Source organism: Pleurodeles waltl, chromosome 1_2 (assembly GCF_031143425.1).
Source record: "Pleurodeles waltl isolate 20211129_DDA chromosome 1_2, aPleWal1.hap1.20221129, whole genome shotgun sequence".
Taxonomy (NCBI): domain Eukaryota; kingdom Metazoa; phylum Chordata; class Amphibia; order Caudata; family Salamandridae; genus Pleurodeles; species Pleurodeles waltl.
In genome coordinates, this window is record NC_090437.1 from 487770606 (window position 1) to 487784163 (window position 13558).

Genomic DNA, 13558 nt, shown 5'->3' on the forward strand with positions numbered 1-13558 from the left:
CTCTGCTGTTGGTTCATGTTTACAGAGGGTGCTGGTGGGGAGGGGGGGGCTGAACAAGCACCCACACTATTGAGGTGAAACAGGCAAATGCCAAAAGAGTCCCTTACAGAAGAGATAAACAGGACATAGCGTAATTACACAGTACTTTGTGCTGCTCCCAAAGTGAAAAAAGGCAGGACAAAGAGGCAGAACTGACCACTAGCAAGCAAGGATTTTTGAAGGACACTGCAACTAACAAATCAGAACGCTGAAACTCACTCTATTGTATACTTTAGTATACAGCAGGCTGAACGCTAACGCTCAACCTAAAAACTAGGGTTGATATAGCGGGACTAATGGGGAATGTTGCAGTGGCCATCCAACCCATTTCTCTCAGTCCACTCTGAACTAACTAAGCAAGTCTCCAAAATTGTAGCCAGGCACTTCAATGGCTTTTCAGAGAGTTAAGAGATCAGGGCTCAAAGCAGGATGAAAAAAGGTTGTCTCGAAAAGGAGCATAACAAACCTGCCAATTCAAACATGACTCATGAGATCAGACACTGATTCAATCCGTGGAGTAGAAGCACAGACCAAGTTTATGCAACATGCTTTCTTTGATGAGGGCCCAGTCTGAGCACACAAGTAAGGTATTGTGAACAGAAGACTGTGACCTATGCTTACCCTTCTCATGAACTATTTGGACCGTATTGTCTTGTGCAACATTCCACTGTGTTTACTTAGCAGCTCCTATATATTGCAGCTAATGTACTAAGAATGAACCCACATTTGGAGGACTGCAGTGATGCACACCATGGCATTCAACGGCTGCAAATTTAAATAAGAAACACCTGCCTGCCCACACAGTGAAATCTGGAAAACATCAAGGTCAGTAAATCGGCTATGATCTGTGTCTTCAGGAAGATTTCCAATTAAAAAAATCCAAACATTGAAAATCAAGAGTTGGCCCTGGGAGCAAATCAGTTCAATAAACTACAAATGAGGATGAGGCAGAGACTTCTGTTTACATGTCAAGCAGGTAAAAAAAAAAAAAAAAATAGGAAGGTCATAACACTTGACCAAATTAAGCACAGCTAGGCAATTAGGCAAGACCCATGAATGAGTGTATATGTGAATTTACTCTGAGCCTTTTCTTTTGTTAACGCCTTATCACTGAAATTACCTCTCCCCCCAACTCACCACTTTGCCCCTTCACTTACATTCTGTTAAAAAATGGCCCTTCCTGCAGCGTCATCCCCAAACTTTTTGCCTACGTCCCCTACTTTTCTGACCTCATTTTTGCTGGCTTTGCGGACTCTGTGCACTTTACCACTGCTAAACAGTCTTAACGTGCTTGTATTCTCTCCACTAAACATAGTAAAATTGTCTTATCCCCAAATGGCATATTTAATTTACTTGTAAGCCTCTAGTAAAGTGCACTACATGTTCCCAAGAACTGTAAATTAAATGCTATTTGTGGGCCTGCATCACTAGATTGTGCTACCTACTTAATTAGCCCTTTAACCATGTCTCGGGCACAACATTGCAGAGCCTGTATGTGCAGTTTCACACACCCTTGTCAATGTGGCAAAGTAACCCATTTGCCAGGCCCAAATTTTCTCTTTTTATACAAATACGTCACCCCTAAGGTAGGTCCTGGACAACCCAGAGGGCAGGGTGGAATGGATTAAAAAGGCAGGCATGTACTTCTTTAGTTTTTCAAGTCCTGGTTGTGAAAAAGCTCCCAAATTAGTATTTCACTGCTGCAAGGCCTACCTCTCCCACAGTAGAACATTGGGATTACCTTATTCTATATTATAAGTCTAATTCAAAATCTGGATGAGATAAAATCTTTCAAGTTTGATGTCTCGGGAATCACAATTTAAAATCACACCTTATAACAAAGTCAGATTTTAAAATTGCAATTCTGAAAATGCCACTTTTAGAAACTTGACATTTTGTTCCTTTAATGATTTGGTGCAAGATGCCTGTCTCTGATCACTTGCCTGCAGTGGGTGACAGCTGGGCTTTGTGTATTCCTTCTAAACAGCCACACAATGGGAGCTTAGGTGAGACTCAATGGGCCACCCTGGGAGGATGGGAGGGAGGTGCGGGCCACAACCTCACTTATACCTGAACAAGCTGTGTCCTGTCCCCACACAAAGGGCTACATAACCCCCTGTAGAAAGTCTGGAGCCAGGACAGGACCTCTTTGCAATTAAAAGGCCTGTGTTTGAGGTCCCTGCCACTTCAAAGACCCCACTGGGTACAAGTACTGGAGCACTGACACCACCAAATCAGTACATTTCTGGACCTACGGATTCTCTGGCAGGGAGAAGGACCGTTGTGCTGCTAAAGGACTGCAACTCTGCTGGACTTATGCCTTGCTGTGCTACCCTTCTGCCCGCTGTTCCCCTGCCAGGGTGAGAAGGAATGGACTTGCATCACTTGAACCAGGAGTGAGTCCTAGAGCTAGCTGGCTGGACTCCTGATCTGAAGTCTCAGGGACATAACAGACTTCCAACCGCCCGGCTCCTACACCTGGACTCTGCCATCTGCTAGTCTGTCCTGCCAAGTGGCGCCACCCCATTCCTGGACCCTTGGAAGTTGGCCTAAGGTGTTTGCTATAGAGGAACTGATGTAGCCTCTGCTGGGGGAGAGAATAGACACATTGTTGCTGTTATGGTGGAACAGAACTGGTGCACTGCCTTTAGAACCACCACTGCAACCATTTTCCGGGTGCAAGGTCCTCGCATCCCTATTGACAGCAGCCTTTATGACGAATCTCCTCATCACAGCCCCTGCGCTCACTGGAACAGATTCATTGCCTCGACTGCACAACGCATCCTCAACACCAGTCTTCACATCGCAAGCCTGGGCACATGGATCAATTTCGAGGCAGCAGCTCGGAATCGAAGAATTGCCACGATTGCATGGGGAAAAAAAAAAAAAAAAAAAAAAAAAACGACGCATCACCTCTACTGCATGGTTCAGCACCAACGCAACGCTCCGCAACCAGGATTTCAGGTACTTTGGTTCAGCTGGCCCAATTGGGTCCCTGAAGCAAGCCCACGCTACATCAAAGTTAGCCTGAACTGTTGACTTTGCCTTGGGACAGCGCAACCAGATTGGTGCTTCTTCCTTCTACACGCTATTTTACAGTTTAATCTTTAAATATGCATCACTTAAGCGCTACTTATTTTGTTTTTTATTGTTTTGGTAGTTTCATTTATTAAAATCAAGAGTTATTTTTCTAACCTGGTGTGGAATGTTTTTTGTGGCATTTCCACTGTTTTAGTACTAGAAGTGTTGTAACAATACTTTACACATAGCCCTTAAGTTAAACCTGGCTGCTCTGTGACAAGCTACCAGAGGGTGAGCAAAGATTAATTTACGGTTTGCCTGACAGTTATCGTGGTTGCTGTTTGACTAAGGTTCACAATCCAGTCAACCAACAGCCCGATTTCTAACACTTTCCAATTACGGACTGCGAAGGAAGGCTTTTAACATACCACAAAGCAAGCAGCAGGCCAATACAGGGCCTCAAAAGTGGGAAAGAGGAAATCAGAGAAAGACCACACAGTGCCTCAGAGGATTAAGTGAGAGTGGACCCACAGGAAAACAAACTATACTACTTTGCTGTTGAATTCATGAATTGAACTTAAAAGAATCAAACTATTTCAGTTTCAAAATGTAGAAAAACTACAGGAAGTAAAAATAACATTAAAAAATTGTCTCTCTCCTTAGCCAATTGGCAAGTCTTTCAACTTAAACCTGCCGTTTTCCACTTGTGGTCGTAAAGCATTGTCTAATAAATCTGACCTGAACTCTATGATTCGTTACCTGGCCTTTTACAGCATTAGCTCTTTTTGCTATTCTGATAATTAGGTATTTAAACTGTCGCTAAATGAGTTTAAGCAGACCAATAGTAAATTGCTCCGAAACCACCGCCCTGTCAGAAGCACAGACCTCGTACAATACAGGAAGCATCATCGTCGTTGAACGTCGTCCACGAGGCTCGCTGGTCTTCAAAATACACCAATATAACCTACGTCCTAATCTTACGGGGTTTTCAGAAACAACGACCAGACAATTTATGTAATATTGTGCATTCTAGTGAGACCCATCCTGACACTATTTTCTACGATACGCAGGGAAACCGGATATACAAAACTGCAATGACATCCATGAAAAAGTATTCCGCATATTTCAAAATGTCGATTACATTTACAGAGAAACTACTGACAAACTGTGGTATAATAACGTTGTGTTTCTTCAACCGTTCTAACCCCTCCTTCCCCGCTTCTGCTTGTTGGCCCCTTATGGAACCTCCCTTAGGATTAAAAACATTTCGGTTTCTCCCTCTTTCTCCTACATTATACTGGCGATGTCACTTCTATAGAACGTTGTGTTCTGGCAGTATCGTACTAAGCTCTGGTGGCTTGACCCTGGGCCCTTCGTTTTCCCACCTGCCGTACGTCGAGGTCCCTGTATCCAGCAATTGAATTCTGCGAGGCGGGCAGCGTCCCTTTCTGTTGTGTCACACAACTCCCAAGATTAGCTTCTGACAGCGTGCTGTGCCGGGCGACGTGGATCAGGAATGCATTTCGCCCCGTACCAAGATGAAAGGTTTTTGTTCACCAATAATACGAGCCTTCCTGTCTTAAAATGGCTGAATACTACTTCCGGGATAACAATGGCACTGACAGTGACTGATAACATAAAACACGAAAGAATATGAGATTTCGAAGGTTTTCATGCGCCCCAGCGCTCTTCCACTCTGTTATTTAAAAGGGAAGGTGACTCCCTATCTCTCACTTAAACGGACCGCCGGTGCCTATAAATTGATGTTTAGCTGTTCACGTGTACATCTTTTAAATGATAAAATCAACCTGTAATTTTAATACGTCCGGGTAGCACGACAGCCAATCCTACGACGGAACAAATTCCGAGACTTGTCTCAAAAGTGGGAGAAGAAGTCGTAATGTGTAAACTGACCTCTGATAGGAGCACTGTTGCACGCCAACCAACCCTAGTACGCCCCATTCGAACCTGCTAATTTGCTATGGGAGTGCACTTATTTATTTTTTGCTGTGCAGGTGGATAGTTAATACTTTGCGGAGTGTGAAATTAGATATGGGGTGGATGGCCCGTGGTGATTCGGAGGACATTTGAAATTGTATTTATATTGTGTTTAATACCCCTGACGAGGCGTTCAAACATAATGGGTCAGTTCGCCCACTGATTACTGTCTGCTTTTCTGGGGTTCAAATCGCGTTGGTGACGTGTGTCTAGGGACTTGGATATCTGGAAACTCAGAACGCAACACAGAAACGCAAACTTCTCAGCATTTTTCCAACTCTGTTGAAATAGCGCCATACCCGACTAATATTTTGGTTCTCTCTGACCTTCCTAATACTATTTCCAGATTGACATATACAGTTACTATAGAAGTTGGCCAGACACTAAAATGTCGAGTTAGAGGACTGGCTCTGTGTTTTCACAGGAATGCTGTGCGACCCAGTGGATTCTGCCGGGGTTGACTACATTATTCGGCAAGAAAATGCACATCATGCAGCACATTTTGTGATTAGAATCAGTTAATCATTTTGTAATTTTTACACGTGCTAACACTGTCTGGACAAAGGTTTCACTTAATTTGTTCTACATTAACACCTAAATACAGGATTATCCTATTTACAAGTGAACGGTTGACATTGGCAAAAAGACTTGAACTCTGCTGCAACATTTGTTTCTGCGTTTGTCGTATTTTTTGACCTGTTTAAGGTAGAACTATTTTTTGTTAAAATCTGCAAGCTCCGCAGACGATGATGAGTTATGTGGCAAACCGTAATTATGTGAAAAATGTTGTGGCCGCAGATTCACATAATTCCGGTGGTTCTGGGTACAGCTGCTTGGGGGAACATGTTTGTATCCGGGCCTTAGATCATCCTGTGAGACCCGGCAAATCTCCAGGTGCTGAAAAAAAAAAATGTAAAGTAACAGTCTAAGTTGTGAAGTGCTCTTAGGTCATAAATCATTAGCTTTTGTCAGTAGGAGATACGTCTCTAGTGGCTGAATTTAGCAGTGTGAAACTACAAAATCTGGGCTCAATCGAGGCTTGTCTGCTTGATCAAAATTTGTGATTCAAGGCAATACTTTATTTAACTTATCTTCCTTTTTGTTTATTCTCATATATGAGTGCACTTTGATATACATGCGTTCAGAGTGTGCGCTGTATAAAAACATCTTGTGTTTGATTTACTAGCCTCTAATGTTGTTCTATCTATACTTGGAATGTAGGCCTCATATAGGGGACACGTGGCCCCTGACTTTTTTCTTAGTTCACTAATAGCATTATCATGAGGGTGGGTCAGGAACTTTTCTCACTACATATTTAAAAACTCTCACTTTTAATAAATACTTCTTAAATAATGTGATTGATGAAAGCAGGATCCCTCACACCAAATGTGACATACCAGCTGCCACACGAGCCGTAGTTGCTTTCTCCCACCTAACCACACCTAAATGTGTGTGTTAATGTATTGCTTTATTCTTCAATACTATGATGTAACACAGCATGAATTGTCTTTTCAAGCCAGCGGTTTCACACCCGGACTAGTTAGTTCGGACTTTTAAAGCAGTCCTGTTGTATTATGAAACCAATAAAGAAAGATTTTTTTAAAACCCAATGATGTACTAAGGTGAAATGCCTTTGTATGTCAAAGAAATAAACTATTTTGAATTTAGGAGACACATGAGATTCTAATATGATCTTTGTTACGTGATTGACACATACCTTTTACAAGGGAGTTAATTGTGTGCAAGGGCTGTGCCAATTGTGGAGAAAAAAAGGTACAGTTTTAGGGAAGAACACTGGTGCTGGAGCCTGGTTAGCAGGGTCCCAGCACACTTTCAATCAAAGTTGGCATCAGCACTAGGCAAAAAGTGGGGGGCAACCATGCCAACAGTGGCATTTTCCTACACAACCCCCCCCCCGCAAACGAAAGAGGATGAGACGAACCTTTCCCAAGAGAGTCTTCATTTTGTAAGTGGAAGAACCTAGAAAGGCCATTTGCATTGGCATGGGCAGTCCCATGTCTGTGTTCCACTACAAAGTCCATTCCCTGTAGGGATATGGACCACCTCAAAAGTTTAAGGTTTTCTCCTTTCATTGGCATGAGCCATCTGAGAGGTATGTGGTCAGTTTGAACAATAAAGTGAGTACCAAACAAGTATGGTCTCAGCTTTTTCAGTGACCAAACCACAGCAAAGGCCTCCTTCTCAATGGCACTCCAACGCTGCTCCCTGGGGATTAACCTCCTGCTAATGAAAGCAACAGGCTGGTCAAGGCCATCATTGGTTTGGGACAGCACTGCTCCTATCCCATGTTCAGAGGCATCTGTCTACACAATGAATTGCTTAGAATAATCTGGAGCTTTTAGAACTGGTGCTGAGCACATAGCTTCTTTTAGGGTGTCAAAGGCCTTTTGACAGTATATGGTCCAGTTTACCTTTTTGGGCATTTTCATGGAGGTACGTTCTGTGAGGGGAGTCACAAAGGACCCATATCCCTTCACAAACCTGTAATATCCAGTCAAGCCAAGGAATGCCCTGACTTGAGTCTGGGTTTTTGGTGCTTCCCAGTCCAGAAGTGTCTGGATCTTGGATTGTAATGGTTGCACTTGGCCTCCACCTACAAGGTGTCCGAAGTAAACCAATGTGCCCTGCCCTGTCTGGCATTTAGATGCTTTGATAGAGAGGCCTGCTGCTTTAAGGGCTTGCAAAACCTTCCCCAGTTGGATCAGGTGATCCTGCCAGTTGGAAATAAAGACAGCAATATCATCTAGATATGCTGCACTAAAGGACTCCAAACCAGCAAGGACTGAATTCACCAACTTTTGGAAGGTGGCAGGGGCATTCTTTAAGCCAAAGGGCATAACAGTGAACTGATAATGCCCATCAGGTGTGGAAAATGCTGTTTTCTCTTTTGCTCCAGGTGCCATCCTAATTTACCAGTACCCTGCAGTTAAGTCAAAGTTACTCAGGAATTTGGCTGCACGTAATTTGTCAATCAGCTCATCAGCTCTGGGGATGTGGTGAGCATTTGTCTTGGTGAAAGAATGAAGTCCTCTGTAGTCCACACAAAACCTAATTTCTCTCTCTTTCCATCTTTGGTATGAGGTTTGGGGACCAAGACCACTGGGCTTCCCAGGGACTGTCGGAGTGCTCTATTACCCCTAACTCCAGCATCTTGTGGACTTCCACTTTGATGCCCTCTTATACTTGGTCCGACTGTCTGAATATTTTGTTTTTGACAGGTAAACTGTCTCCTGCGTCCACATCATGGGTACACAGGTATGTCTGACCAGGGGTCAAAGAGAAGAGCTCAGCATACTGCTCTAGGACTTGCCTACAGCCATCCTGCAGTTGGGCAGAGAGGGTGCCTGAATAGACCACTCAATCTACTGTCCCATCTTTAGGGTCAGTTGAGAGGAGTTCAGGGAGAGGTTCACTCTCTGCTTCCTGATCGTCATCAGTAACCATCAGCATGGTTATATCTGACCTATCGTATCAAGGCGTTTAACACGGATCACCCTTTTGGGTGTCCTGCTAGTGCCCAGGTCCACTAGGTAAGTGACCTGACTCTTTTTCTCCAGGACTGGTTAAGGGCCACTCCATCTGTCCTGAAGTGCTCTGGGAGCCACAGGCTCCAGAACCCAGACTTTCTGCCCTGGCTGAAATTCAACCCGTGCAGCCTAATGGTCATACCACAACTTCTGGAGTTGTTGGCTGGCCTCAAGGTTTTTGGATGCCTTTTCCATGTACTCAGCCATCCTTGAGCGGAGGCCAAGAACATAGTCTACCACATCTTGTTTAGGCTCATGAAGAAGTCTCTCCCATCCTTCTCTAACAAGTGCCAGTGGTACCCTTACAGGGTGGCCAAATAGAAGCTCAAAGGGGGAAAACCCTACTCCCTTCTGTGGCACCTCTCTGAAGGTGAAAAGCAAGCATGGCAGGAGGACATCCCATCTTTTGAGGTTTTTCAGGGAGCCCATGATCATGCCCTTCAATGTCTTGTAAAACCTCTCAACAAGGCCATTGGTTTGTGGATGATATGGTGTGATGAACATATAAGTCACCCCCACATTCATTCCACGTGTTTGAGGTAAGCTGACATAAAGTTAGTATCTCTGTCAGAAACCACCTCCTTAGGGAAACCCACTCTGGTAAAAATACCAATGAGGGCCTTGGCTACTGCTGGGGCAGTAGTTGACCTAAGGGGAATTGCTCCAGGGTATATGGTAGCATGATCCACTACTACCAGTATGTATTGGTTCCCCAAGGCTGTGGGAGGTTCCAGTAGACCCACAATGTCCACACCAACCATTTCAAAGGGGACCCCCACCACTGGAAGTGGAATGAAGGGGTCCTTTGGATGGCCACCTGTCTTACCACTGGTTGACAGGTGACACAGGAGCTACAAAACTCCCTCACTTTCTGGGACATGTTGAGCCAATAGAAATGGTTCACTAATCTGTCCCATATGCCCAGCTAGGGGAATGTCATGGGCTAAAGTGAAGATGAACTCTCTAAACTCTTGAGGCACTACCACTCTCCTAGTGGCACCAAGTTTGGGATCTGTTACCTCAGTGTAAAGGGGTCCATCCTCCCAATAGACCCCGTGGGAGCCATTGACATCTCCCTTTGTCTGTCCAGCTGCTTGCTGTCTGAGGCCTTCAAGAGTGGGACAAGTTTTCTGTCCCTGACACTTGAAAAATGCTTGAAAACTTTATTATTAGCAAAGTTAATTAAAACCATTAGCTAAACACACATTCATACTATATAAACACTCAAACATGCTCATAGTTTAAGATTTGAATACACATACAAATTTGGCTTATTCTAATCCTAAATTATGCCGTAAAATATTAAACTTACACATGGTTTAAAGCCTGCTCAACTAGTTTAATCCTTTCTTTGTTTGTCTTAAGTTCAGACACTTACTTATGTCCGTGTGGAAGCGACATTGCATCCTACGTACTAAAAATAAAAACACAGTCAATTTCCTAAGATAATGACACAAAATTGAACCTAATTACTAATAACTGATTACTAACTAGTAACTAAAATTTACCATTTGGATACTCATCAAACATGGACCGAAAAGGCTAGGCACACGCTACCTACTCAGTTATTTTCTCCATTTCTTTATTGGCCTGAACCATAAATTTAGTCCCTGACAAGAAAACGGTATTGAAATTCCTATTCACCAACTGATCACAGCCGGCCTACATGAGCGTATATTTAGTGACCTAAGAATATTTTTCAAATACAATCTCCTATATTCTGACAATGCCGGGCACACACATAAAACATGTACTAGTGTCTCTTGTCTGTACCCACAAAGTCAGCAAGAATGTGTCTGTGCTTGCTGTCTCCATGAAGGGACATATCTTTAGTTTCCATCATACCAAATCGCAAAAGCATAAAATGATGTTTCAATGACTGAATGGGTGAAGGGTGCTGCTTGGTAATCCTGAGCCCGTAGGGATTTATATGATGTTGATACAGTCCAGGCATGTCGTCTTCTTGTGAGCGTATGTTTGTCAAAAGTTAAGGATCTCAACCTAGTAGCAGCGTTTGCCTTCCGATAAAACTCCACTTTACCCAGGTTCGTATCCCAAGCTTCTCACTAGCCCAGTTCTTTAATAGAGTTGTTTAAATGATGACCCCATGTGCCTTTATCAATATGACGCTGTTGCTCCTCAATTTCAGTCCAGAATAGGTTGTTGATGGTACCAGTCTCTGCTGCTCGCATTCTCCAGCAAAATTTGATATAGGCACATTTACTCTGATGTTCGTAATTTTTCAGGACAAATTCTAAGCGAACCTGAGCAGGGGATACTGAACGCGGGATCCGGAATACTGATTTATAAACCTTTGTTTGAACTTGGTTATAAAAGCTGCTTCCTTCCCCAACATTATTTCGGCCCCATAAGTAACAGTGGGCATTAGCCATGCTGCCATAACAGAAAGCAGATGATTGTATGACGGGCAACTTAGCTTTTGTTTTAATACTTTGAATCCATAGGTCAAGGAGTGGGCTTTTGCTTGAGCAACAGCAAGCTGCGGTTTGAAGGTCAAGAGATGATCCATGGTGAATCCAAAGTATTTGTATTAGGGACAACCTCCAACTTTTGTTCCATTAATGAACCATGAAAAAGATTTTAACTTCGTATCAACCAAGCCGACAACCTTAGTTTTACTCAAGTTGAGCTCCAGGCCTTGCTTAATCATGTATGTAGTGAGAGCATCAATGCTGTGCTGTAATCCGACTGGTGTTTGACTGAGTAGAACTATGTCGTCTGCATACTGTAGTCATGCTATTCCTTCCCTGGCCAGAACCGGTGGATGACTATTTATGGGTGCAAGGGCATCGGCTAGGTCTGCAAGATATAAATTAAACTGCATGGGAGCTAGCAGACACCCTTGTTTTAATCCTTTTGCTGTTTGAATTCCATTGGTGACATAACCACCCTCCCCAATTTTTACTTACGCCCAGGTACCCGAATACAGGTCCATCATTGCGTTCATTAGACTATAGAGAAGGCCCCAAACCTTTCAATTGTTCCCATAAGCGAGTTCTTGGCACACAATCAAAGGCAGCCTTCAGATCAATAAAACACGCAAATGACCATCTATTCTTGAGCCTAGCTTTAGTACCCAACAGAGCCAGGGCTGCCAGGTTGGTTGAGGCTCCCATACCAGCTCTAAAGCCTGTCTGGCTTTGTGGTATTAATTGTCTTTTATATATCAGTTCCGATAGTTGCTGCAGTAGACAGGCTGCATACAGTTTGGCTTCCATATCAATCAAGGCTATTAGAGGGGGCTGCAGGATTTCCTGTAATGTATATCAGGTGGAAGATGCTGCCTTTCCATGTGTCTGGTAGCCGCATAGTACCCTGGAGGTCATTAAAAAGCAGTGCCAGATAATAAGCCCAGAATGTAGTATCTCTTCTGAAAAGGGCATTCGGGATTCCGTTCTTATCGGCTGCCCCTTCCAATTTTAGTTTCTTAATGAGGCCTGTCAGCTTTTCAATGTCTATGTTCATTAGAGTGTGTTCTTGTTCCTTATCAGATGGAGAAGAGCCTGTTTTCAACTTCACTCTAAAGCCAAAGTTTATCTTACTTGGATCTTTTACAGCCTGAGAGGCCTCCTCCTTCCTGTGATGCTCTGGGAGTGAAAACATTGTTAATACAAGGGCTTCCCATGTGGCTGCATCTATACCTGCATTCACTTGTCGATTATTACCCTGGCTTAGCCCATTCACCAATTGCCAGAACTTTTTGTTATTCTTCTGTTTGTTAGACATAAGGAGCTTGGTCCACAAATCTTCATAATATCTCTGTTTTGCCATCCAGCAATTTTTTTCTTGTATGTAGCTCTTAGTTCAAGAAGCCATGTTTTATCAGTGTTCTTTCCCCAGCAAATATCCTTTGCAACTTTTTTTGTTTAGCTAGAGACTTGGCTTTTTAATTTGCGCAGTGTTTTGTTGTACCATGGGTGCTCCACTGGACCACTTTTAACTTTATTATTTACCTCAATTGCCGTAATTGGAGGACACTTTATAATGGAGAATTTGTTCAATGAAGAATCACTTAAGTGCTTCCAAGCCGTCACCTGTTCTCCTGGATTCAGTTCTGCTTGTTCCTGTATTCTTAGTTTTTCTTTAAGCTCTTCAATGGTCCCTACACAACGATACACTTCTTCCATCACTTTCTCGAGGCCCGCCCCCCTCCATTTCAGTTTTTTGTGTCATAAGTCACTGGGGTAGAGATTATGATATTTGCAGACTGTAGCCGATTCCATTCGTGTCGTATCTTAAAAAGTTGTGGGAAGTAGTCGCTCTCTGGGCGTACTTGAATATTATATGAAGAGAATAATGGCAGTGCTGTTTCAATTATTAATGTGAGGTCAATTTTTGATTTTTTTTGCCACTTAAGAAAGTTAGTGGTGCAGAGAGCACCTCCCCTGGAAAGGACGTCAAGCAACACAAACCCAGATTTTCAAGCCTTTTATTCAGATGTGTTCCGTAGTAGGGTTTTGTACTACCTTTACTCAATTCTGGGTTAAAATCCCCAGACACAATAAGGGTAGCATCTTTATATTGCCTCTGCAGCATTTTTAAAATACTGATCAATATTTCCATATTAGTAGTTTGAGCTTTATTCAGATGGATATATACATTGATCAACAGTAATGTTCTGTCGGAACCAGATTCCAACTTTATTGGTAGCAACCAGTCAATTCCAGATCAATCAGTTTGATGACCCAGTTGATTTCTGTAGAGCTGTATGTTGTGAGGCCACCCTTGGGGTGTCCGCATCTTTGAGGTTGTTTTGCAGAAACATTCGTCCCAATATATCCAGAGATTTGAATCGGCTCCATACACCATATTTCCTGGAACATAATAATATCGAACTGTTGTAGGAAGCTCAGTGCCACCACGTCGGTAACCAGATTTTTTAAACCATGGGCGTTGCAGGAGCATATGTAGATGCTGTCTTCAGTTGCTGG

The 13558-nt window shown here is 43.2% G+C and overlaps 1 protein-coding gene across 2 annotated transcripts in view; it reads right to left on the reverse strand.

Moving 5' to 3' along the window:
- Positions 1–4763, reverse strand: part of AIMP1 (aminoacyl tRNA synthetase complex interacting multifunctional protein 1) — a 205568-nt gene extending 200805 nt beyond the window's left edge. The window contains exon 1 of one of the 2 annotated variants that reach the window (XM_069241223.1): positions 4446–4655. The gene's annotated coding sequence lies outside the window, so the exon portion shown is untranslated. Of the gene's footprint in view, positions 1–4445 lie in introns of both variants that reach the window. The other variant, XM_069241241.1, reaches the window with a different exon arrangement.
- Positions 4764–13558: the final 8795 nt, after the last annotated feature.